We start from the raw sequence: 25855 nt of genomic DNA, 5'->3' as shown, positions 1-25855 counted from the left end.
AAAATTGGTATAAGAATTAGGGAGGGTTAAAATAGTCTTATAAATTCTTTAAAAGTCATGAGTAATGACTTAGAATAGGTTTCATAGGTTGAAAAGGCAAAAAGTGCAAAAATTTGTCATGACAACTTTTGAAAGTTGTCATGATAATTTTTGTCCTAAATTCCTTAGCGATTGAGTTAGGGATAGCCCAACACCCTAGAATGCCTCCACACATGGGGAAGACTATAAAAACCTTCTCTTGCATGGTTACCAAGGTTGGAGTTTTGTTTTTGTAAGTTCAACAATATGAAACTACTCATTTTTAGATTGTTTGACATCATTTTGGCTTATTTTGCTCATATTGTGAATACAAATGGATTGAATCCATTGATCCAGTAATGGATTGAGTTTCTTTGGTGTGTTTCAAAGTTAATAGTTTCATTTCAAGCTTTTAAGTTAGGTTTTAATAGTGTTTTCATTGCTTTGTTTGCAAACAGCAGTTTTGGCTTGTAAATAGCTCTTTCCTGTAAAATGGTTGCCCCATGAATTCCCTCCGGGCTACCATCATGACCTATTAGGGAATGGAAGGAAACCACTTGTATAGTGTACATATGCAGGGACAAGTGTTGGAGATGAAGTTTGATATGACTTTCACCTTGTTCTAGGCGAGTCTAGGAGCAACCCGGCTAGAGGAGACAGGGTGAATTTGGAGTGCAAAGTGCAGGGGTGGATGCAAGACCACAATCTAACCTTTTGGAGGGGTCCATGAAGTTCATAGGTTTGATAATGAAGGAAGCATCTCCTTATATATAAGACACCATAAGAAATGGAGGGATAAGATTGAAAGGTGTAAAAGGAGGTCGGCTATGATTAGAGGGTAGGTAAAAGAAAATAATAAAATAATGAAAGGGGTAGGTAGTGTAGGAATTAAGAGATGAATGACATGTGTCATGGGTAGAAAAGGTTAATGAATTAATTAAATAAATAAAGATCTATTTAATTAATAGAAGAAGTGGGATAATTAAATAAATAAGATATTTATTTAATTTAAGAAAAGGATAATTTAAATAAATAAATGTATTTATTTAAATGAGAAATAAGGCTAGAAGAGGATAAATGAATTAATTAAATAAATAAAGATTTATTTAATTAATAGAATAATTAGGCTAAAATAATTAAATAAATAAAATATTTATTTAATTAGACATGGCAATTTTAGGTGTCTACAAAGTTAGGTTGTAATAGTGTTTTCATTGCTTTGTTTGCAAGCAACAGTTTTGGCTTGTAAATAGCTCTTTTCTGTAAAATGGTTGCCCCATGAATTCCCTTCATGCTACCATCACAACCTATTAGGGAATGGAAGGAAACCACTTGTACAGTGTACATATGTAAGGACAAGTGCTGGAGATGAAGTTTGATATGACTGTCACCTTGTTCTCAGCGAGTCTAGGAGCAACCCAGCTAGAGGAGACAGGGTGAATTTGGAGTGCAAAGTGCAGGGGTTGATGCAAGACCACAATATAAAATTTTGGAGGGGTCCATGAAGTTCATATAGAGCTTCCAATGCAAGGAGAATCCTTGACGAGACCATTTTATTCCCAAACACAAACTTGACTAGTCACTGCCGGTTAGAAGGCCTAGAAACCTTTCAAAACCGTCATTTTAGGGTTAGGACATTGTACGGTGGATTGAGAAACCAAAACCACATAAATCTCTTGGGGATAGGTGTATAATTGAAGAATATCAAACCTTTTTGTAGGTTCTTTTGGACCATTTTCCTCCAAGCCCTAGAAAAAGGGATTTTGGAGGCCTAATTGGGGTTCATTCCTTGTAGCCCTTTTCTAGGCAAAATGGTGAAATCAGTAAGGAAGGAAATGGAAGAAAACCTCAATTGGACCCAAAAGGAATTCAAAACGTGTTAGAATCCACCTCCACACCTTTGCATCAACTCATAACAGTAGGAGGTCAAATTGACAAGTTGAAGCCAAGACAACCATAATGAGCACATGGGAAACATTGTAAATCGGTAGGGTTCCTATTTAAACACTTGAAGAAAACACCTTGAAATTGACAAGAAGCAATCCCTAGAAGAGATTGAGAAGGACTTGGAGGTCTTAGAGAATAGCTAGGCCTAGACAGTTGGTGGAATTGAGCAACACCAACTAGGTGAAGTGTGAGCAAGCTAGGTGAACCCCATCAACACCATACTATCCAAAACATTCATTATATGGAGAAAACAAGAATGGAGGAAGGTTCTAGGTCAATCAAAATGAGGTGGGCATCCAAATCCATGTGGCACTTTTTCCAACCACCTCCAAGTATGAAAATGGCACATGTAAAAGCCTCTTTGACCCCTCAAATATACCTCCAAACTACTTATCCAATTTTTTCCATAAATAGGTATGATAAATTCTCTTACACACCTTTCGACTATCACATAATATTTCATAACTAACACCAGTAATTGACTATTTATAGTGGATTCTCTTTGAGCCTACCATTACCTATCTTGGGCACCCACCTTCTCCATGCAAATATACCTAATGAAACTTGTCCATCCTATCATAGAATTTGGTTCTTATGCATCATACCTTGTCATAGGATTCTTTCATTCATCATAAGTGGTCATAAGCTCTTACACACTGATCAAGATGCTAACACATGGAAAAGAATCTCTACCACAGAGTGAAATTCTAACCTCATCATGTGAGGATTAAAACATCCTTGTCACCTCTCAATGTGATAACAACTCACCATGGAAAGTTCCCCTAAAAGATGAAATAGGACATGTAAGAAAGTATAAACATAAGCATAAATAAAAACATTAATTTAAATAAATCTTGATACTAGGAAATAATAAGGTCGTCACACCTTAATTAATAATATTCTCCCACTTGTTGAACACCTTAGTAGAGCCAATATGAATAGGATTTAATTTCTAGGGGTTGTGAGGCCCATATACTTCAAACATAATCTAAACTAAATTGTGCTCACAAGTTTTGTCACTGCATCTACAATATTAATCAAAGTATCATCATCCTCTAATTTTACATTCCAATCTTCCACCATATCTAAAAAATGAAACTAAACATTAATGTAATTTATTTTACCACTGAAAGTTGGATTCTTTGCTAAGAAAATGACACTTTAACTGTCACAAGAGATATAATTTTCCATACATCAAAACCAATACCAGAACACAACTATCTAATCCAAATGTCTTCCTTTCAAGCATGAGTATCTTCCCTAAAATTTTCTTCTATCGTGGACATGGATATTATAGCTTTCCACTTAATTGATCAACTAATTGTACCATCAAACATAGTAAAAACATAAGTATGGGTAGATCTTGATAAACTTATAAAGCACTAAGAGGGGGGAGGGTGTTAATCAATGAAAGCAAAAAAAATAACACTTTGATTGCAGACTAGTAAAAACACTTAACCAATTTACCAATGAATTTACATATAATCCAAAGTGTTATAAAAGCATTCACCATGTTACTCTTGAGTTCTATTTCCCTGATCTTTTCATATGCAGATAGAGTTATTTTATTTCTTACAGGAAGGATAGAAAGGAAATCAAAATTTGAGACTAACAAAAGTGGCGACTCTGTTGGGGAACAGTCATAGTGTGTTATATGCTATAGATCAGTGTCTAAAATTAGTTCAAAATTTTTTTTTGGATATCTATGTGTTTGTGGCAGATTGTATTATCTCTCATTTGTATTGTTCTTTTCTCTGGAAATTCTCCTGATCTCTAAGGTCTTTACAAGAAATTTGTTAAAACTTGTTTTCTTATTTTCCCCGCAATTGGTGGGTGGCGACTCTGACAATTATAACCAATCCTTTTGAATAAGTGTAACTCTTTTAAGAAAAACATGTATAATGCAGAGAGGAAGGAACACCGGGTCTTTCATGAGGAAACATCCTCATGAGACTTTGCAAGAGGGATTACTTGAACAAGCACGGAGAGGCCATAAAAGATCAATTGTACATGAGCCATCTAATGTTGCTTGGGTATAGAAGAGCATCAATACAGGTAAGTCATCTGAGAGACCAGTATATGCAAATTCAAATTCTTCTTCCCATGAATCTGGGTAAGATATTTTAAGTTTCCATTCTGGTTTGTTTGGTAATATTGAAGATGTCCAAGTTCTAAATCAGGGGATCTCCCATGCTAGTTTGTCTAGGAAGGACAGGAATAGTTCAAATATTAAGAGAGATTGTGTACCTAGGATAGCTGATGGAAACATCAGTTTAATTGATATTGACCAAGTCAATGTGTTAGACTCTGAAGAAATCTCCCCTGATGAAGATTAGGTATCCCAAGAAATTGAAGTCCTAAATAGAAAAGTCCATCATTTAATTTCCTTAAGAACACAAAATGAAGCAAATAAAGAAAGAGAGGTAAAAGCAAAATTGATGGAGAGAGACAGGATTTTAAGACAAATTGTTGATCTTGAGTTTACCCAAGAGAAAGCCAAGAGTGAGGATGAGGGTCCAGTCATCAGAGAAATTCTAGTCCCCAAGACCAACCTTCCATATGAATCTATTGTGCAACCAAATAGGGAAATCCTTAGTGACCCACAACCTGTTAGAAATAATGTAGACAAGGGAAAACAAAAGTGAATGGAGGATGGGTCTGGATCTAAGACTACAGAGGAGATTTCTCATATGTCATCTACACATGAGAGAGAGATGGAGAGGATGAGGAAAGAGAAAGAAGATATGCAAATGGAGTTGGAAAAGGCTGAATTAGAAGCAACCAATCAAGAAGTTAAAAGAAAGATTAATTATCTAAAAGCTCCTCCTATAAGTTTTCCCTCAGCACACTTAAATAAACTTGTTCCTCAGCAAGCTTCACCCCTTCCGGTCAAAATTCAGTCAACTTTGTCTATGAGTACTATCCTAGCTAATCAAGCCCCTGTTACTAACCAAGGTAACCAGATCCCTCTAACTCGTGGCCCTAATGTAAGAATGAACATGGCAAATAATCTTGCTGCTAATAAATTCTAGAGAAGACCTTTTAACTTGGAGTTATACAGACATCTCTTCTTTGATGGAATCCCAGGGTACCCCAACCATGTTCCTATAGAATTAAGGGATAGACTCCACAAGTTTGTTGGCAACAAATGCAATCAGTGCAAAAGAGCACTTAAAATCTTTTGGTGACTTAATCAATGATTATGAAATAATAGATGAAGATGTCATCATGAAATTGTTTGTACAGTCCTTAGTAGATGATGCAAGGGATTGGTATAGAGGTCTCCCTGTGAATAGCATTGGGTCTTGGGAAGATTTTAAACACTGCTTTCAAGAACAATATGGTGACAAGACAAATGTGAGTTTTATGCTCAATGAGTTCAATAATATTAGAAAGTCTGATAATGAAATTGTCACATATTTCAATGCTAGATTTCAGAAAGCAATGCATAGGCTATATCAAGTGATGAGGTTAGATGATATTATGTGTCTGAATACTTATTACAATGCTTTTGATTCTAAAATGACCTATATTCTGAGGGATAAAAATCTGCATAGTCTGAGGGATGCATTTAGAATTTCCATCAATATGGAGAGTAATAGGAAAGCATCTGGGAAAGTAGGGAGAAGAACTGATGGTAGGTTGTGGCAAGAATCAAAACAGCAACCCAATAAAGTTGCTAAAGAAGAAGACAAAATAGAGAAATTAGTGACTGCCATGAAAGATCTTACTGCCAAGGTGAGTAAAAATGATAAGCTCATTACAATTGGCAAGATAAACCTCCTAGGTTGCATGACATGCCTTATAACACCACTTGGAAGGATGGTAAACCCCAAAATGAGAAGCCTAGAAACACTCAGAACCAAGATACCCTAGATCCCTTGAAAGGAGGAAATTTTCATAATATGGAGAACACTCCTTGGTGTATAGCTTGTGATGGACCACATTCTCCTCATCAATGTGTTGTAGCTCAAGCCCTTGAAGAATCCATGAGACAAGAGGCTGAGCCTGATATTATTATGTTTGAAACTATTATTGAAAGTGATGATGAGTCATTATAAAGTGAACTCAGTGAATGTGATGTGCTAAATAGTAAAACGTCTTACCAAGGACAATTGACACTTGATTGGCATCCCACTTTGAATGTGGTAACAATTGAAGATGAAGAAGTTCATCTCAAAAGACCCAGTGATAAAGAAGTAAGAAACCTTACTAAGGTTGCCATAGATAAAGCTAAGCATAATTACAATTTAAGAAGTAGTAAAAGGGATGAGGATCAAGGTGAACCTGGTTCAATGTTTATAAAAGAGGTATCCCCAAAGAAAGCAGCAAGTAATGCCACCTTGCCCCAAGATAGTCAAAAGAAGAATTACCAATTGAAAGATATGGCCAAAGGTATGGATAATAATGCTACTGGTGATATACAAGGAACTGCTGCAATAAAGAAAGCAAGTCAGCCTAAGATAGAGAAATTTAAGGTTAATACTGAGTTGATTAATAATTCCACATTTGATATTACTTGGGCTCTTACCCAGATGAAGGTCATTGTCCCACTGATAGAATCATTGAAAACAAAGGAACATAGAGAAGCTGCTTTACCTTTATTTTCTAAGATATCTAACAGTAGTACAACTTTGCCTTCAGGTTCTTTGGAAGGTGAAAAGGATCATGAGCTGCAAACCCCAGAGGTATATGTTGGAACAACTATTACACAAGAGCCTTCACAAGTTGATCTTTTCTATGTTACTTTGTTAGTAAATAACCGGTTAATTAAGAACTGTATGATAGATTCGGGTGCAGCTGCAAATGTAATGCCATATGGTGTCATGAAAGAATTAGAATTGTCAATAAATATAGTGTATGGGAAGTGTTATCCTATGGATAATAGAGAAGTGCCAGTGATAGGTACAATGAAAGATGTGGAAGTGAAAATAGCAACATTCCCTGAAGCAACATACAAAATGGATGTTATAGTAACTAATACAAAACCTCACTATGGCATGTTGTTATCTAGACAGTGGGCTGCAGCAGTAGGTGGAAATGTTCAGTTGGATCTGTCATATGCTACCATTCCAATTAATGGAAACCAAGTCAAATTGTATAGAGAACCACGTGCCCCTAGGGTAATTGAGAAAGTAGACCCTAGTATGCTCAATTGTATGATTGGTGTGGATCTTAACAATTTTAGAATACAACCAATTTTACCTCAATTGAAGAATACTGACTCTATTGTGACTAAATTGGAATCTCAACAACATGATTTGTGGTACATGTATTTTGATGGAGCTTGCTCTAAAGAAGGATCTAGAGAAAGAGTTCTCTTTATGTCCCCATCAGTTGAGATAAAAGCTAGGCCAGCCATTCCTGATAATTGTTGGCATTATGTGAACTGGTATGAGGACATAATGACATTGTATGTTGTCATTGATGTCAATATGATGAAGAGAAGAGAACCGGTATAACACTATGAACCGGCATTTGTGCCAAAGTGAAGCGGTGTATTTGTTCAAGGTGAACCGACATGTGGTTATGGGAACCGACACATGGAAGCTTTGTATGACTTCCAATTGGTAGACTCAACTTCAGGGTTTCCAGTTGTAGTGCTTCAAGCCTGTGTGGCTCAACCGGTGACTTTGTGTGATGAGTTAGCATTGTAACAAAGAACAAATCATGTTGCCACGTCAGCCTTGTGTACGTGAAGGATCTTGCATGAAGGAGATTGTTCCCATCTACCTCGGGAATGTGTGAAGCCTGTTAACGGTGATAATGCATGATGGGTTATCAGCCGCCATAAAATCGGTGGAAAACGAATGATGGAGAATGTCTTGAGATTGGATCAAGACTATTGCATTTAATGCAATATGCTCAACGGTCAGGATTGAACCGTTTGAATTCCTTAACCTAACAGGTTTAGGGTTTAGGGTTTATGCTACTGACCTATCTATTTCCTATAAGGTTGATGTTATGTTTCTTTCTGAGGTTGTTGGCAAAAGTTGTGTGTGTGTATCCAAGAGAAGAGATACTTGATTCTTGCCAAACCAGAGGAGAGAAGTGATACCTATAGAGTGTAAGTGTAGAAGGTGAAGAGGAGCTAAAGCAAATCTACATTGGCATTGAGTGCTATTACCAGATCATTGTAATACCTGTTGATCTCTAACCACCTCAACAGTTGGGAAATCCCTTAACAGGGTAGCTTTAACCGGCTTGTTGTAAATCCTTTAACAGGGTGACTCAAAATCATTTGAGTTCTTGAAATCCTCTAACAAGGTAACCTTTAACAGGGTTTAACCCTTAACCGGGTATTCTAGCCATCCCTTAATTGAGTGATCTCTAAAAGGATCGGTTCCTAACAGAACCTATTGTATCAGTCTTTAACCGGACAAGGCTCCTAACAGAGCGGACTTGTAAAGAGTTCAAAAACAAGCTTGTGGGTATTCATCCCCACCATGATTTTTCCCAGTTGGGTTTCCACATGAAAAATATGTGTGTCATATGTGATGTCTTTTTCATGTGATGATATGTTGTTTTCTGTCAAACGGTGAATCATGTTGATCTAGCTGTTTTTATATATATATATATCTTTGATGGTAGATTACCTGTTCATATACTAGGGTGAAATAAAAATGAAGTATTAGATTGTATGAGAAGATAAGTGTCAACTGGTTTATTCTTGTCTCAGTTACTTTGGGTTTTGTCAGTTGTACTTAGTTCAAGACCGGTGTTACTATTTGTCTACCTAAGCATAGTATCTACTGACAAACTGGTTTAGGATTGTGTTTTTGTCTATACTGATTCACCCCCCCTCTCAATACCGGTTCGGTACTATCTGTTCATTATTGAGTTATCAATTGGTATCAGAGTGTCCTCCAGGTCCTCTGTGTTATAAGCTTAACCGCTTGAGGTAAAGATCTCAGTCTAATGATGAAGAGGGAAGGTCCAAAGTTCAACAGAGAGGATTTCAGTATATTGAAAGACAAAATGAAGATATAAATCAGAAGCATGGGTGCTCAACATTGGAGCTATGTTGAGAATGCCTATGTTGCTCCTACCAGTTCTCTCACCGATGACCAAAAGAGAGAGAGATGAAGGAGAATGGGAAAGTCATGGAAGCCCTAATTAGTAGTTTATCTGACATTGAGTTTATTGATGTCCAAGATAAGGTAAATCCCAAAGAGGTATGGGATACTCTTGAAAATATCTATGGCGATGATGAGCATGTAAAACAAGCTAAGGAAGAAAGCCTTAGAGGGAAGTTTGAAGACATGCAGATGGTTGAAGGTGAGACCATTCAACAATATGGAATAAGAATCAAAACCATTGTTGGAGATATCAAGAGTGCAGGTGGTAAAATGGAAGATTCCACTATGGTAACCAAAGTCCTGTGATCCTTATTACCGGTCTATGCAATAAGGGTTTCTGCTATTCAGGAGTTGAGATCAATAGACAAGACTAAGGTATCCCTAGACTCCATCATTGCAAAGTTGACAGCCTATGAGCTAAATAGTTTTGATGGCAGTGTTCAAAAGACTAAATCAACTTTTAAAGCTTCTGTTGTACCATCCAGAAAAGGAAAAGAAGCTAGCACTAGTGGTGAACCAAGATAGAGCAGAGAAATGGATGATGAGGAGATTCTGATGGCATTTGAAGCTCTTCTTGCCAAGAAACTTCCTAAAGGAATCGACAAATACAGAGGTAAGCTCCCTTTGAAATGCTTTTCTTGTAACCGGGTAGGACATATTGTTGTAAACTTTCCTAACGGCGACAACAAGGACAAACCGGAAAGGTTCAAGAAATTCAAAGGAGGGAATCGGAGAAACTATTTTGTGGCAGTTGATGAAGGTGTCACAGATGAGGAATCAGAAGATGAAGAAAATGAAGATATTGTGTTTGTTGTTGTCAAGGAAGATGTGTCAGACAAGAAGGCTCTTGTCTCCCAGTTTGATAATTCCAATGAGTGGATTATTGACAGTGGCTGTTCTCACCATATGAATGGTGACCGATGCAAGTTTCTATCCTTGGAAGAGTATGATGGTGGTGTGGTTCACTTTGGTAATGATGCACCATGTATGGTCAAAGGCAAAGGGTCCATCTCTCTGAATGGAAAGAGTAGTGCTGACAATGTGTATTGGGTTGATGGTCTCAAACACAACCTTTTGAGTGTTGCCCAACTAAATGACAGTGCTCTCACTTTGGAATTCAAGAATGGAGTGTGCAGAATCAAAGGAAAGGATGGTGAATTGGTGGCCACCGGCATGCAGACCAAAGGTAACCTATTTTAGCTGAATGCAAATATCAGTACATGTCTTATGGCTAAATTTGATGATAGCTGGATATGGCATAGGAGACTCTGCCATGTAAACTTTGATAACATTGTGAAGGCCAATAAGATCAAGGAAGTTAGAGGGTTGTCGGTGCTAAGAAAACTGGATAATACCTTGTGCAGAGAATGTTAATTGGGGAAAATGTCTTCCTCAACCTTTAAAGGTAAACCTTTCACTGTTGACAACTTGCTTGATCTTGTGCATACTGATTTGTGTGGTCCTATGAAAACTAGGAGTGTGCAGGGTGATAGGTACTTCATGATTCTTATTGATGACTACTCAAGAATGATGTGGGTCACATTCTTGAAAGATAAGTCTGAAGCGTTTGTAAAGTTCAAAGCTTTCAGAGCATTAGTGGAGAAGGAAATCATTAAAAGGAAGTATGAAGGAGATCAGATCCTGATCTGTTAGGTATTTGTTGATGACATTATATTTGGTGGAGATGACAAGATGAGTCATGAGTTTGCATATGAGATGAAGAAAGAGTTTGAGATGTCACTCATAGGGGAGATTAAGTTCTTCATTGGACTGCAGATCCAGCAGATGAAAGATGGAATCTTTATCACTCAGTCCAAGTATGTCAAAGAGGTGTTGAAGACCTTTGGCATGGAAGACAGCAAACCGGTTGGTACACCGATGGTGGCCGATTGTTAATTATCCAAAGAGGATGACTCAGCATTGGTTGATGAGAAGGAATACCGATCAATGATTGGTAAGTTGCATTATGTAGTGCATAGGAGACCAGATATTGTACATGCAGTTGGCATTACTGCCATGTTCCATAAAAGCCCAAGAGAATCCCACTTGGTTCTAGTCAAGAGGATTCTTAGGTATCTGAAGGGAACTATTGATTATGGATTGTGGTATCCATATAGCAAGGATTTCAACTTGAAAGTATTCACAGATGCTGATTGGGCAGGTAATGTAGATGACCGGAAGAGCACAATCGGTGGTGCATTCTTTCTCAGTGGTAGACTGGTCTCATGGATGAGTAAGAAGCAAAGTTGTATCTCTCAGTCTACTGTGGAAGCAGAGTATGTTGCAGCTTTCATGAACTGCACTCAAACAATTTGGATGAAGCATGTATTGAATGACTTCAAAGTTCTGGTATCTGAATCGGTAAGTATATTTTGTGACAATACTAGTTTAATTAACATCTCCAAGAATCTGGTTTTACATTCTAGAACCAAGCACTTTGAGCTTAAGTATCATTTCTTGAGGGAAAAGGTTCAAAACAAAGAGATTGCACTAGAACATGTTTCCAATAAGGAGCAGTTAGCAGACATATTCACCAAGCCTCTCCCAAAGGCTACATTTATGTACTTAAGAGGTGAATTAGGGGTGCTGCCCCTTCAGGAAGTAAAATAAAGGTATATGCTCCACATCAGTCAAGTATTGCATAGTCAAATTTCTCTTCAGGATTGATGTGTTGAAGGGTGCTACTCCTTAGGGGGAGAAGCATAATGGAACAGGGAAGCTTGTGCCTCCACTTTGGCATTGTTGTCAAAGGGCAAGAAGAAGAGAAGCAGAGAAGATATCTACAAAAATTGGGGGAGAAGATGTGAAAAGAAGAATAATCAATTGAAAGATATGGCCAAAGGTATGGATACTAATGCTACTGCAATAAAGAAAGCAAGTCAGCCTAAGACGGAGAAATTTAAGGCTAATACTGAGTTGATTAATAATTCCACATTTGATATGACTCAAGCTCTTACCCAGATGAAGGTCACTGTCCCATTGATAGAATTATTGAAAATAAAGGAACATAGAGAAGCTACTTTATCTTTATTTTTTAAGATATCTGACAGTAGCACAACTTTGCCTTTAGGTTCAATGGAAGGTGAAAAGGATCATGAGTTGCAAACCCCAGAGGTATATGTTGGAACAACTATTACACAAGAGCCTTCACAGATTGATCCTTTCTATGTTACTTTGTTAGTAAATAATCGGTTAATTAAGAATTGTATGATAGATTTGGGTGCAGCTGCAAATGTAATGCCATATGGTGTCATGAAAGAATTAGGATTGTCAGTAAATATAGTGTATGGGAAGTGTTATGCTATGGATAATAGAGAAGTGCTAGTGATAGGTACAATGAAAGATGTGGAAGTGAAAATAGCAGCATTCCCTAAAGCATCATACAAAATGGATGTTATAGTAACTGATACAAAACCTCACTATGACATGTTGTTATCTAGACAGTGGGCTGCAACAGTAGGTGGAAATGTTCAGTTGGATCTGTCATATGCTACCATCCCAATTAATGGAAACCAAGTCAAATTGTATAGAGAACCACATGCCCCTAGGGTAACTGAGAAAGTAGACCCTAGTATGCTCAACTGTATGATTGATGTGGATCTTAACAATTTTAGAATACAACCAATTTTACCTCAATTGAAGAATACTGATTCTATTGTGGCTGAATTGGAATCTCAACAACATGATTTGTGGCACATATATTTTGATGGAGCTTTCTCTAAAGAAGGATCTAGAGCAAGAGTTCACTTTGTGTCCCCATCAGTTGAGATAAAAGCTAGGCCAGCCATTCCTGATAATTGTTGGCATTATGTGAACCAGTATGAGGACATAATGACATTGTATGTTGTCATTGATGTCAATATGATGAAGAGAAGAGAACCGGTATAACACTATGAACCGACATTTGTGCCAAAGTGAAGCGGTGTGTTTGTTCAAGGTGAACCAACATGTGGTTATGGGAACCGGCACATGGGAGCTTTGTATGACTACCGGTTGGTAGTCTCAACTTCAAGGTTTTTGGTTGTAGTGCTTCAAGCCTGTGTGGCTCAACCGGTGACTTTGTGTGATGAGTTAGCATTGTAACGAAGAATAGATCATGTTGCCACATCAACCTTGTGCGCGTGAAGGATCTTGCATGAAGGAGATTGCTCCCATCTACCTTGGGAATGTGTGAAGCCTTAAATGATGATAATGTGTGATGGGTTATCAGCCACCATAAAATCGGTGGAAAACGAACGATGGAGAATGTCTTGAGATTGGATCAAGACTGTTGCATTTAATGCAATATGCTCAACGGTCAAGATTGAACCGTTTGAATTCCTTAACCTAACAGGTTTAGGGTTTAGGGTTTATGCTACTGACCTATCTATTTCCTATAAGGTCGATGTTGTGTTTCTTTCTGAGGTTGTTGGCAAAAGTTGTGTGTGTGTATCCAAGAGAAGAGATACTTGATTCTTGCTAGACTAGAGGAGAGAAGTGATACCTTCAGAGTGTAAGTGCAGAAGGTGAAGAGGAGCTAAAGTGGATCTGCATTGGCATTGAGTGTTGTTACTAGATCATTGTAATACCTGTTGATCTCTAACCACCTCAATAGTTGGGAAATCCCTTAATAGGGTAGCTTTAACTGGCTTGTTGTAAATCCTTTAACAGGGTGACTCAAAACCATTGAGTTCTTGAAATCCTCTAACAAGGTAACCTTTAACAGGGTTTAACCCTTAACCAGGTATTCTAGCCATCCCTTAACTGGGTGATCCCTATCAGGATTGGTTCCTAACAGAACCTATTGTATCAGTCTCTAACCGGACAAGGCTCCTAACAGAGCGGACTTGTAAAGAGTTCAAAAACAAGCTTGTGGGTGTTCATCCCCATCATGGTTTTTCCCAGTTGGGTTTCCACATGAAAAATATGCGTGTCATATGTGATGTCCTTTTTATGTGATGATATGTTGTTTTCTATCAAGCGGTGAATCATGTTGATCTAGATGTTTATATATATATCTTTGATGGTAGATTACCTATTCATATACTAGGGTGAAATAAAAATGAAGTATTAGATTTTATGAGAAGATAAGTGTCAACCGGTTTATCCTTGTCTCAGTTACTCTGGGTTTTGCCAGTTGTACTCTGTTCAAGACTGGTGTTACTGTTTGTCTGCCTAAGCACAGTGTCTGCTGACGAATCGGTTTAGGATTGTGTTTTTGTTTGTACTGATTCACCCCCCCCTCTCAGCACCGGTTCAGTACTATCCATTTATCATTGAGTTATCAATAATGTGTATAATTGGCAAATGTTTGCTGATGATGAAGACATTCTCAGATTTATACAATGCATCGATGACTATGATGGACAAAAAATTGATTGCAATGCATTGGTAGAAGTGGTTGAAGATAAATAAGTTGTATTTGGAAATGACTTTGTTCAATTGGAAACTAATGAAATTCCTAAAGGATTAGTAGAATTGGAAGGTATGTTCAGTTACAGTGATAGTCATTTACATCAGCAGTCAACCACCAAGTTAGATGAATTAGAGGAAGTAAATTTGGGGACTGAATCATCCCCCAAGTTGGTGTACATTGGAAAAAATTTGTCTCCTCATGTCTAAATTAACTTTATTAATTTATTGAAGAAATATAAGCATATTTTTTCTTGGTCTTATGAAGATCTGAAGGCGTATAGACAAGATCTATTTCAACATGAAGTCCCTTTGCTTCCAGATGCTAAGCCTTTCAGATAGAAACAAAGACCTATCAACCCCCTGCTAGAATCTAAAATGCAACAAGAATCAACCAAGCTGAGGGAAGAGGGAATCATTAAGCCTATAAGGTATTCATCATGGGTTTTTAATTTGGTCCTAATTAGGAAGAATAATGGGGACATAAGACTTTGTGTTGATTTTAGGAATCTAAATGTTGCTTCTTTGAAAGATAATTACTCTTCTCCTAATATGGAAGCAATGTTGTAGAGAGTAACTGGTTGTGATCTATTGTCTATGATGGATGGGTTCTCAGGGTATAACCAGGTATTAGTGAAGGAATCTGAACAATTCAAGATTGCTTTTACCACCCCTTGGGGAATGTATGTGTATGTAAGAATGCCTTTCGGTTTGAAAAATGCTGGAGCTACTTTTCAGAGAGCAATGGATGTAGCTTTCAAGGAATTCATCAATATCATCATGGTAGTGTATCAAGATGATTTGACATGTTTCTCCAAAAGGGGGGGATGACCATTGTGGGCACTTGGAAAAGGTTTTCAGTAAAGCTCTGGAATATGGTGTATCCTTAAATCCGAAAAAGTGTCATTTTGTTGTCACTGAAGGGAAGTTGCTCGGGCATATTTTCTCCAAAGAAGGGGTTAGGATTGACCCTGAAAGAATTGAAGCTATAAACAATGTACCTAAGCCAAATAGTGTCAAAGGTATCCAATATTTCTTGGGCAAGGTAAATTTTGTTAGAAGATTTATTGCAAATTTTGCAGAGATAGTCAAGCCCATTGTTAAATTACTTAAGAAGGACACAAAGTTCTGCTGGGATGAAGAAGCTTCAAAGGCTTTTGATGAAATTAAAAGGGCTATTCAAGAGGCAATAGTGTTGAAGTCCCCTGACTACAGTAAGCCTTTCTCTCTGTTTTCTTTTACTTGATATCACACAGTGGATGCAGTTCTTCTACAAAAGGATAATGAAGGATATGAACATCCAATAGCTTTTTATAGCAAATCTTTAGAGGTTGCAGAGTTGAAATATGAAATTATGGAGAAGCAAGCATATGCTTTGGTCAAGGTTGTTAAACCATTTAGGCCATATCTTATAAATACACAAGTAATTTCTTATGTCCCACATGCGGCTGTCAAAGATATTTTATCCCAGTCAGAGGTCACTGGTAAAAGATGCAGATGGATAAATAGAATCCAGGAGTTTGATTTAGAGATTAAAATCACTAAATTGGTGAGAGGTTTAGGCCTTGCTAAGCTGATGGCTGAATCAAACCATCTTGATGTTGAAGTGAATAATGTTGAAGTTAGGGAAATCTTGGTCACCAGTATTGAGACACAACCCTAGTACTCAGAGATAGTACATTTTTTAAGGGATGCAACATTTTCAGAAGGGATGACCCATAACTAGAGAAGAACATTGAAGTTGAAGTCCCAAAAGTATGTCCTCATTCAGGGTGATCTATTTTGGTAGAATAGAGATGGGGCATTGCTGATGTATTTGGATAAATCGCAAGCTAAAAGAGTGTTAACTGAAATGCATGATAGAGTGTGTCGAGGTCACTACTCTGCCAAGACAATTGCTGGTAAGATAGTTTGGGTTGGATATTATTGGCCTACTTTGTTTAAAGATGCCCATGAACATGTCTCGAGATGTGACCCATGCCAGAAGTTTTCATCAAAATTGAAGTATGAGGGAGCTTTACCCCTCAACCCAATCACAGTGGAAGCCCCTTTTGTCCAATGGGGCATTGATTTTATTGGAGAAATCATTGAGAAATCAGGAAGAGGTCATAGGTGGATTATAGTAGCTACTAATTAGTTTACCAAGTGGATTGAAGCTATACCCACTAGGAGAGCCACAAGTAAGGTTGTTATTGACTTCCTGATGGATAATGTCATAACCAGATTCAGAGTCCCTGTAAAACTAGTGATGGATAATGTCATGAGCTTCAGGTCAGAAGAGTTCATTGAATTTTGCACTAGCCATGGAATAGTTATGTCCTATTCTTCGCCATATCATCCTCAGGGTAATGGGCAAGCTGAATCAAGTAATAAGAGCCTTTTGAACATTATTAAGAAAATCATGGAGGAGAATAAAAGGTCTTGGGACCAAAAGTTAAAATTAGCTCTGTGGGTAGATAGGGTTACTGTCAAGAAAGCAATTGGGGTTTCACCTTTTGAATTGGTTTATGGCACACAATCTAGGGTTCCAGTCAATAATCTTCTTCCAGTATACAAGTTCCTGCAAGATGAAGACATGGAGTTATCTGAACCTATGGAAGACCGGATGATTTAGATGGATGAGGTAGAAGAAATTATAACTTTGGCTCATAAAAGGAATTTGAAGATCCAATTGCAGTCCAAATATCTATTTGACAAAAGAACCTTATTGAGAAAGTTTCAAATTGGTGATGTGGTTCTTCAATGGAATGTGAAAGGACAAGATAAGGGAAAACACAAAAAAATTGAGTCACTATGGATAGGCCCCTCTGTGGTTTATGATCTTAATGGAAAGGATTCATATTTTTTGCAAAATATGAATGGTGAGGTACAAGAATTTCCAGTGCATGGACAATTCCTGAAATATTACTTCTCTTAATGTCCATGCACAGTAGGCCTTAGTTTGTACATATTTAGGTTTACTTTTGTTGGTTGTTTTTTGGGCTTGTGTTTGGTCTATTTCTCCAGAGTTCCTGAATTCTTGTGTTGATTTTGCAATCAACCATCCCCAGTTAGAGCTGTTGTTATCAGTATTTAGAAAATTGGGTATTCTTGTCCCATAGTCGGCTAAACTTTTGCAAAAAATATGCTTAGCATGGCCTTGTTGCCTCTGTATTTCTTGGGTCAAAAGAGGTTTTAAGGTTTTTGAATTTTAACCCTTGCCTATGTTTTGTTAAACCCTCACATTCTATTCCTGCATTACTTTTTCCCACTTAAGGAAAGGTTGGTCTATTATGAAAAGTGTCCCCCCATAGGTTTTCCCTAGGAGGTATTTTTAATGTTTTCAAATATTATGCCTTTGCCTATGTATTGTTTTAATTTTGTGGGGCTTCTTAACTATCATGCAAGTTGAAGCTCATCCTACGGTGTGCGTTGGTTCACTGAGAGAAGACGCCCATGGTTTATGTCTTCGCGAAGTGGCGAAAAGGGTAAGCGGGCTCGACCAGAGGATTTCTCATCAGGTTAAACGACTGCATCTCGTATTTGATCCAACAGTTGGCATTGTTTCGCTAGCTCGAGATGCGTGTGATTTACCTTTCGCAAAATAGCGAAAGACTTGGCGGGTCCCAGAGGCAAGCGGTTCCATTGGATAAAGGATGATCAGTTCAGAAGAGATCAACAGCTGGTGCTGATTCGCTAACCAAAATATGCATGTGTTTTACCTTTTGCAAAGTAGCGAAAAGGTGGAGGGCCCGGGCAAGGTGACCACGGCAAGGGTAACAGATGAGTGGGTTTCTAAGATCTAACAGTGGTTGTTGCTTCGTGAAAAGGAGCTGCTTGAGATTTAAGGTTCACGAAGTAGCGAAAAGGTCGGTGGGCCCAAAGGATAGGCAAATAGTAGTTTTAAAGACCGTTTAAGTAGGAGTTAATCAGATGATTGTCATGGATTCGCAGCCTCAAGTCAAGCAAAGGTTTAATGTTCATGAAATAGAGAAATGACATGGTAGTACAAATGGACTGCTTCATGGAAGGAATTGGTGACTCCTAAGAGAAACACATGGCAGCTTTAGAATGGAACCCGATGAAATTATCTAAGCAAATAGTCGACTGCCACGCAGTGTTTATTCACCGGTGATGAAACAAAGGCAAGTGGTTCCCGAGTTGGGGGCCCACTTTGAAGGTCTGAATGTGTTAAATGTTGTACATCTCAGGGTGGATCCAAAGGTTGTCGTTGTTTCGCAGCCTGAAGATGCCTGTGGTTTATGTCTTCGCGAAATGGTGAAAACTGTTAGCCATCATGGTTAAGAATGGTTAGTTAAGAAGACTGGTAGTCACTGTAAGGAGTAAAGATCGAGCAAGTAGATGATGATCTAATGGCCGACGTTGTTTCGTGTGGTGAAAGTATGCAAGGTTTAGTGTTTGCAAAATAGTGAAAAGAAGGTAGGGCTCGTCACTAATGCAGAGGGACTGGAAGGAGTAAAGGTAGTGCAACTTCCAAGGATCCGACGATTGTCGTTGCTTCGCGAAAGAAAAGTTGTAGGGGTTTTAAACTCTGCGAAATGGCGAAACAACTAAAACAAAGTAAGACTCAGAGAACTTGTGGTCCGTTGGAGCCTGCTTTTTGAATTCGATTTACGAATTCAATTCTGAGGTGATGGCCGAAGCATGCGGGATTAATTTCTCAATTCAATGCCAACTTGTTGTATTAAGGTCTGCATCAATTGAATATTGGTACCATTTCGACAAGTTTGTTGCAGAGGAGCTGGTACAAAGCGAGTTTCTTCAGGCGAATAACTAGGTTTTTTTTGTGTTTTCCTTGCAAGTTGCAGTCTAAGAATTGGTGTTGCTGTGTGAATTGTTTCATTAGAGTTTTGTGCAAATCTCAATTGATATAATTGCATTAGCGAGATGGCGCCAAGAAGGGAGTTAACAGGAAAGGTAAACTACCAAGGTAGGAATATATGTGACGACTTTCTGGAACAACTAACTATGTCTACCAATGTCGGGACCAAAGCAAAAGAATTGGTGCCAAAGAACCCTCATTTAAGAATTGGGGAAGGCCTCTATGACAAAGGTAATTGGTTAAGGGATCCACAAATAGGGATGTCAGGTTTAGGACTATTCAAGGTAGGTTTTGGTCAGAGACATTCCCTTGCCCCTTTAAATAGTATATGGGAATTGGATGTGGGGAAGCTTATAGTCCCTAGGGTCTTCATGGATGTAGATTTGTTGACTCTAATTGCACAAAATTATGACCCTGTAGCTAGATGTATCAAGAATGTGAAGGGATCGACCCTGATTGAAATTAATGATGATGAATTTAGAAGAGTGTTTAAGCTCAGTGAGGCTTCAAATTTGTTAGAGCCTATTGATTTTGAATCACTGGCCCAGGTTTATAATGCACAAAGGGATCACCTTAGGAGTGGCCCACTGAAAGAGTTTTTTGTTAAGATAGGAGGGCTGACTGTTGTAGGCCCCAACACCATGGAACCTTTCTCCCTGAATTTGTTTACTATAAGAGCTAAGGGCATGTATTGGGCACTTTGTCAAATTTTTGGAGAAGATGCTGGGAAAAACATGCCAACCCATTATATGTTGATGATTGCATAGATTCTAAACCCCTCTCTGGCAATAACATTTGACTTTGCGCCTTACCTCACTAATGCAATTCATGCAGGGCTAGTAGGGATAAAAAATGGTAAGGTGGACAGACCATTTGGATGGTATTCTCTTTTAATGCACATGTTTTTGTTCAAGGGTGCTGATTATTTTGTAAAAGAAATGGATTTGGTCAAGGTGAAAGATAAGGAAGAGATGTCTATTCAACTTTGCAGTACTATTTTATCGTGGGATAGGGAAGATGCCAATTACCTAAAGTTTGACATTTGCTTTGCATCTAAAATTAGGATTCTTTTGTGCACAGAAAACCCTAGGATCCCTAAGGCTCTTTTAGAATTCCTCAGGCCCAAGGAGTTTGCTGAGGGTATTCAAAATGTCATAATTGGTGAGATATGTATTTGTACCCTGTTTCTACAAATTTTTAGAGTATATGGTTTTAGGGGCACTCCATATTTATTACCTTATCAAGTCTCACTAAAGATAGGAATTGCAGAATTCTTAAGGAAGATTGGAGGTGTGCAAGAGGTAGAGCTAACAAATAGAGGTAAAGGGACTATTTTCCCAACTATTACCATGGCCCATCATTTTGTGATCACCATAGGTGTCTGAAAGTATCTTGAAGAATTCTTTAAACCATATAGATTGTCAACTGCAGTTTCAAGATTTGCAGACCCTGAAGACTTTTTCAATGACATGTTTAGAAAAAGAGCAATTTGTAAAGGTAGGCCTCACCAATTTCAATTCCTTGAAGATTTAATTAGGAATGAATTCAATTTGGATGAGCAATAATTGAGGAAAGAGAAATGGGTTTCATATAAAAGGGCTCTTGACTTCATTCATCAGTTTGATAGCAGTTATGACCCTCTCTCTAGTTTCAATCCCTTTGAGGAAAAAATAAAATTCTTTATTCTTTATTTTGAAGACCTCATGAAAACTTTGAAAGAAAAGAGGGAGGCTATAATGAGAGATGATCCTAGTAGGGTTAAACTGGTTCTAACTAATCCTGCTTTTTCTAAGGCTATCACACCAAGTGATTATGTCATGCACAAGAAATCAAAATACAGTATGATGATGCCAATGACTAGTGAGCCTTCTACTTCAAGAGGGAAAAGAGCAATTGAAGATGTCATTGACATCCAAGACTCCCCTAAAAGGAAAAGAGTGGGGAAGGAAGTGCAAACCAATGAGCCTTTGTATTCTCCATCTCAGTCCCCTATCCACATAGGAGATGAGCAGGCGGTGGTCGAACATTGTTACAGTTAGGGAGTCTTGGGGAGATTGCCTACACATATGAGGATACACAAGAAGGGATGCCAGAAGATCCACCTAGTGCTGAGATGAACTTGACTGAAGGTGAGCTCAAGGGTAAAGAGTTAGACCCAACTATCAAGCAAGCCAGTGAGGAGTTCCTAGCTGATAGTAACTTTGTTACAATAGGGGCCTTCATGCAATTTGTATGGAAACAGAACATGGAATAATTTAAGGCCAGATGTGAAAAAAGGAAGAGTGAGTAGCCTCATAGAGATGTAACTCATGTGGAGGAAGAGGTAAAATAAGAAATGATTGAAGAATTCAAGACCATTACTCCTGAAAAGGGAAGAGAGATGGTATCAAAGGCTAGTGTTGTGATCCTCCCTGAGTGGGATATAGTTGATGCTTTGGTACTTGAAGCGGTCAGGAAGGAAACTAAACCCATGGAAGGAGTGACCTTCAACAAAAATAATGCTGCTTTAGTTATATGGTCATTGAAAAAGGATGAAAATAGAAGAAGGAAAGATGCCTCAGATTCTAGTTTCTTAGGAGGAATGATTGTAAAAAGAGTTCAAGATACAGGGATGGTGGAAGCTGCAAGCACAGTCTTAGAAACTGCAAAGTTCAGTGTAGTAGTGGCAAAAAAGGAGGCAAAAGAAAAGGATAATCTCCAATTGAAATTGGAAACAATCTTGAAGGCTTATAATGAAGCCAAAGAAGGAATAGCCAACCGAGATAGCATTATTGCTAGGCTTCAGAGTCAATTGGCAGGTCAACACCATCAAGGTGAATCCTCTACTCTTATGATAGCTTCTTCTCCAGTAAGACCTCCACCTACAAGTCCTATCATAGAATATCCCCCTTCTCCTATGCCTTTTGGTTTCCAACCAACTGAAATTGTTCAACATGAGTTGGAAAAGTTGAAACAAGCTCAAGCCCTGTTTGCAAGAAAATATGAGGAAAAGGTAAAAGCTACAATTTTGAAGTTTGTTGATTCAGTTAGGGCCTCTGTTGTTCATATTTCTATGAAGAGGGTCCTGAATATTTTGACTAAATTAAGAGAAGATGAGACCACTTTGGAACCAATTTTGAGTAAATGGATTCCTAGGGGAAAAGAGTTAGACAAATGACAAATGACAATCTCGAATCCACCTGTGAATTCATAAAAGAAATGAATATACTCTCAGAAGAAAGGGCAGGTGTGAAAAGAAAAGTTCAATTGTATAGGAAAGAATATTCTAATCACAAATATGAGTTGTTTCCAGGGGGTTTTGTTGGTCCTACTCAGTTAAAAGAAGAGAAGGCATGGCTGAAAGAGTTGGACCACAAATTATCCCAAAGGGTCAATGAAATCATTAACACTGATGACACATCCTTATTTGTCAAAATAATTGAGGAGATTTTAAAGGTAAAATCCCATTATGGTTTCATAGAAACAGAAGTTGGACAGTTAAGGGTCACTTGGAAAAGGCTAGAAGGGATGAGGAAGAAGATTGTTAGCTTCTCTTGGCCGAGTGATGACGTGTTCCAAGAGTGGAAAGACAAGTATGCCAGACAAAGAGAAGATATTCCAGAACAACTAGAAGATGTTGCAGTGGAGCAACCAATTGAAGAGTCGTTGATGCTGAAAAGGACTTGTAACTATTTCTTGGAGAATATTGCGGTCTGTAACAAACTTTTCTTAGAAATTGTCCGAAGCTTGTAAGAATCCATGATATTATAAATGGATACCAGGACTAGTAAAAGAGGGATCACAAGAATTTTGTAAAGAAGCTCTGGCAAAATATATTTAGGGCTTTTTCTGGTCTTAAGCAGATTACTCTGAGTTATGTAATATTTTCAAGAATGAATATGAATATACAGATCAAAATTCTAGGCCTAAAATTTCTTTGTCTTCTGGTGTGCATTCTTTAGCTTGCTAGTTTCATTTGGATAATCTAGGGTTCTTCAAATGAGCATGGATTGCAAGGCAATCTTATAGATGTTATTTTTGGCTTTTCTCTTCAGCAGAGGGACTAAATGTGCATGAAGAACTTCTGTCAACAAATCTATTGTTTGTTGCTATGAATTTGATGAATTGTTTTAGTTGAATGGGAGAGGACCTATGTATATGTTAGGCATGTATGGGGTTCATAAAAGCTGAGATGATGAGATGTATGAGAATGTTCAATTTTGAAAATTATTGCTTGATTTAGGTGACTCTGTGGCTTGGATAAGGCACTAGTATCTGATTGTAGGATTTCTTTCTATCTTTTCTTGAAGATCAATACTGAAAATGATTACAAGTTTTTCTTTTAGTGTTTCATTTTCATTGAGGTGATGAAATCCACAGGTTTTTAGCACTGGTTTACTATGGATCTCAATTTTAAAGTGTGAAAACATTCACAGAAGGTATACCCACCTGAACTTTGGATAAGTTCAAAGTGTAGAAGGTCTCAAAGCCTTGTTATATGTTACTCTTGAGTTCTATTTCCCTGATCTTTTCATATGCAGACAAAATTATTTTATTTCTTACAGGAAGGATAGAAAAGAAATCAAAATTTGAGACTAACACACCACAATCAAAAAATTCACCATAACACAAATATTTATACGTGGAAAACCCACCTAGGAAAAACCACAGTGAGATGGAACTCACAAGTTAACTATCTGTAGAAATAGAAAACTGACCGGTTAAGGTCTATAGATGCTCTGTTAGGAGCAGATCCTGTTAGAGAGCTCAAGCCCTGTTAGGAGCTATACCTAGTTAAAGGTAACCTCAGTGGAGGATTTAGATCCAAGTTAATGAATCACCTTGTTAGAGGATTTATACAATGGATCTTTTTAGAGATTACCCGATTAAGGGATTTAACTGTTGTAGTTGTTAGAGAACAACAATGGGAATGATCTAAGAATAACACCTTCTACTGGTTTAGATCCTTTTATGCGCATACATTATTGCATCACCGACATACTCTACAACACCTTCAACAAACCACACCCGCTCCAAATCATAACATAACTTGTATCTTCTATATCAAATAACTCATCACAATGTCTTTTTATAGACATTAGATTTCATATCAGCTCCTAAACCTTGACACAATTTCCTAGGTTCAGTGAATCTAGACAATCTTCCTTAACACAACACAAATCACCGCCAAAGTGTCAGTTGATGGTAACACATCACAACTGGTGATGACTCATCACACAAACTAGGAAATCAGTTAGAACACCGATATTGGTTAAGTGTTGATCACTTCAAACTCACAGACCGATTCACTTGAATTCATATTGGATGATTGTCTCCATGTGCCTCCTTATCTCTCTCTACTGCATCTCAAAACTAGTAACTGTGGAATTGATCAAAACGAATGTCTTATCTACATATGTCGGTTGTCTACATATACCGGTTAACAATACAATGATTCAATAGTACCAGTTTAGCTTAATTGGTATACTAAGATGACTATGACAATTAGAACATGTGTGTGCCATCAATGACAACACATAAAGTCATCAAATACAAAAATCATCATCAAGCCAACATTCTCCCCCTTTGGCATTGATGGCAACACTAATTTTGTGAACTAAGTGTGCAAAACAAAGATTGACTCCATGACATACACTCCCCCCTAGCAATTTCATGCCATTACAAAAATGATCATTACCCCCCCTTAATAGTACATACAAAATTTTGACTCTTAAACTAATTCTACTCCCCATTTGACAACAATGCCAAAGAGAAAAGTAAAATACATACATTACATTAAAATTTGTCATAAAAAACTGTATATATATAGATATAAGAGTTTTGAAGTCTTTACAATGCAATTCCCAAGAAAATATCACTGAAATGAAACTTCAACTATTTCAGGTCATTGTCCCATGTTTCTAACAGTGTCTTAGTGATTTCAACATGTGTCAAAATCTGTGCAGCAAATTCTTCCATAGCATCAATAGTGCTCATCTCTGGGGTAGCCAAAATTGCTTCACAATACTTGTATGTTCTTTGTAAGATTTCAACTTTAGGAATTAGTTGATTATTTAGCTCCTTCAAGGATCTTATCCGCTTCACTTGTTCAAAATCATAAACTTCTAATATGTGTTGTAAGGCATCAACAGATTTACCAAAATTCAAAGCGAAATCATGTATCGGTATGTAAGAATCACTTATCCTTTCTAGTTCCTTCTCTGTATCTTCTCTCTTTTTCTTTAAGTCAGAACATAATAATGATACTTTAGATATAGTGGCCAAAATCTTACCGCCAGTTTCTATTCCAGTTTTCAAAAGATCTTTGTTCACTATTAAAGCAACCTTGCCTTTGTCAATTTCTGAAATCAATTTTTCTCCCCTTTTCTTCCTATAACTTTTTCTGCTAAAGCATGAGCTGACTCTTCAAGTGATTTTAGTTGTTCACTAGCATCAACAACTAACTGTCCAAGCTTAGCAATAGGGGTGGATAGGTTATTTGTATCAGTCTCTGATAGAAGACTTGACAAAATGTTAATAGCAGTTTGAATGGTCTCTACTTCTCATGTCTGCTCTTTCAACCTCTTCTTTTGTGCTCTAGATTGTATAGTAGTTGCAA

The sequence above is a fragment of the Cryptomeria japonica genome, chromosome 3 (genome assembly GCF_030272615.1).
Source record: "Cryptomeria japonica chromosome 3, Sugi_1.0, whole genome shotgun sequence".
NCBI classification, from domain to species: domain Eukaryota; kingdom Viridiplantae; phylum Streptophyta; class Pinopsida; order Cupressales; family Cupressaceae; genus Cryptomeria; species Cryptomeria japonica.
Note: the sequence above shows the minus strand (reverse complement) of the source record.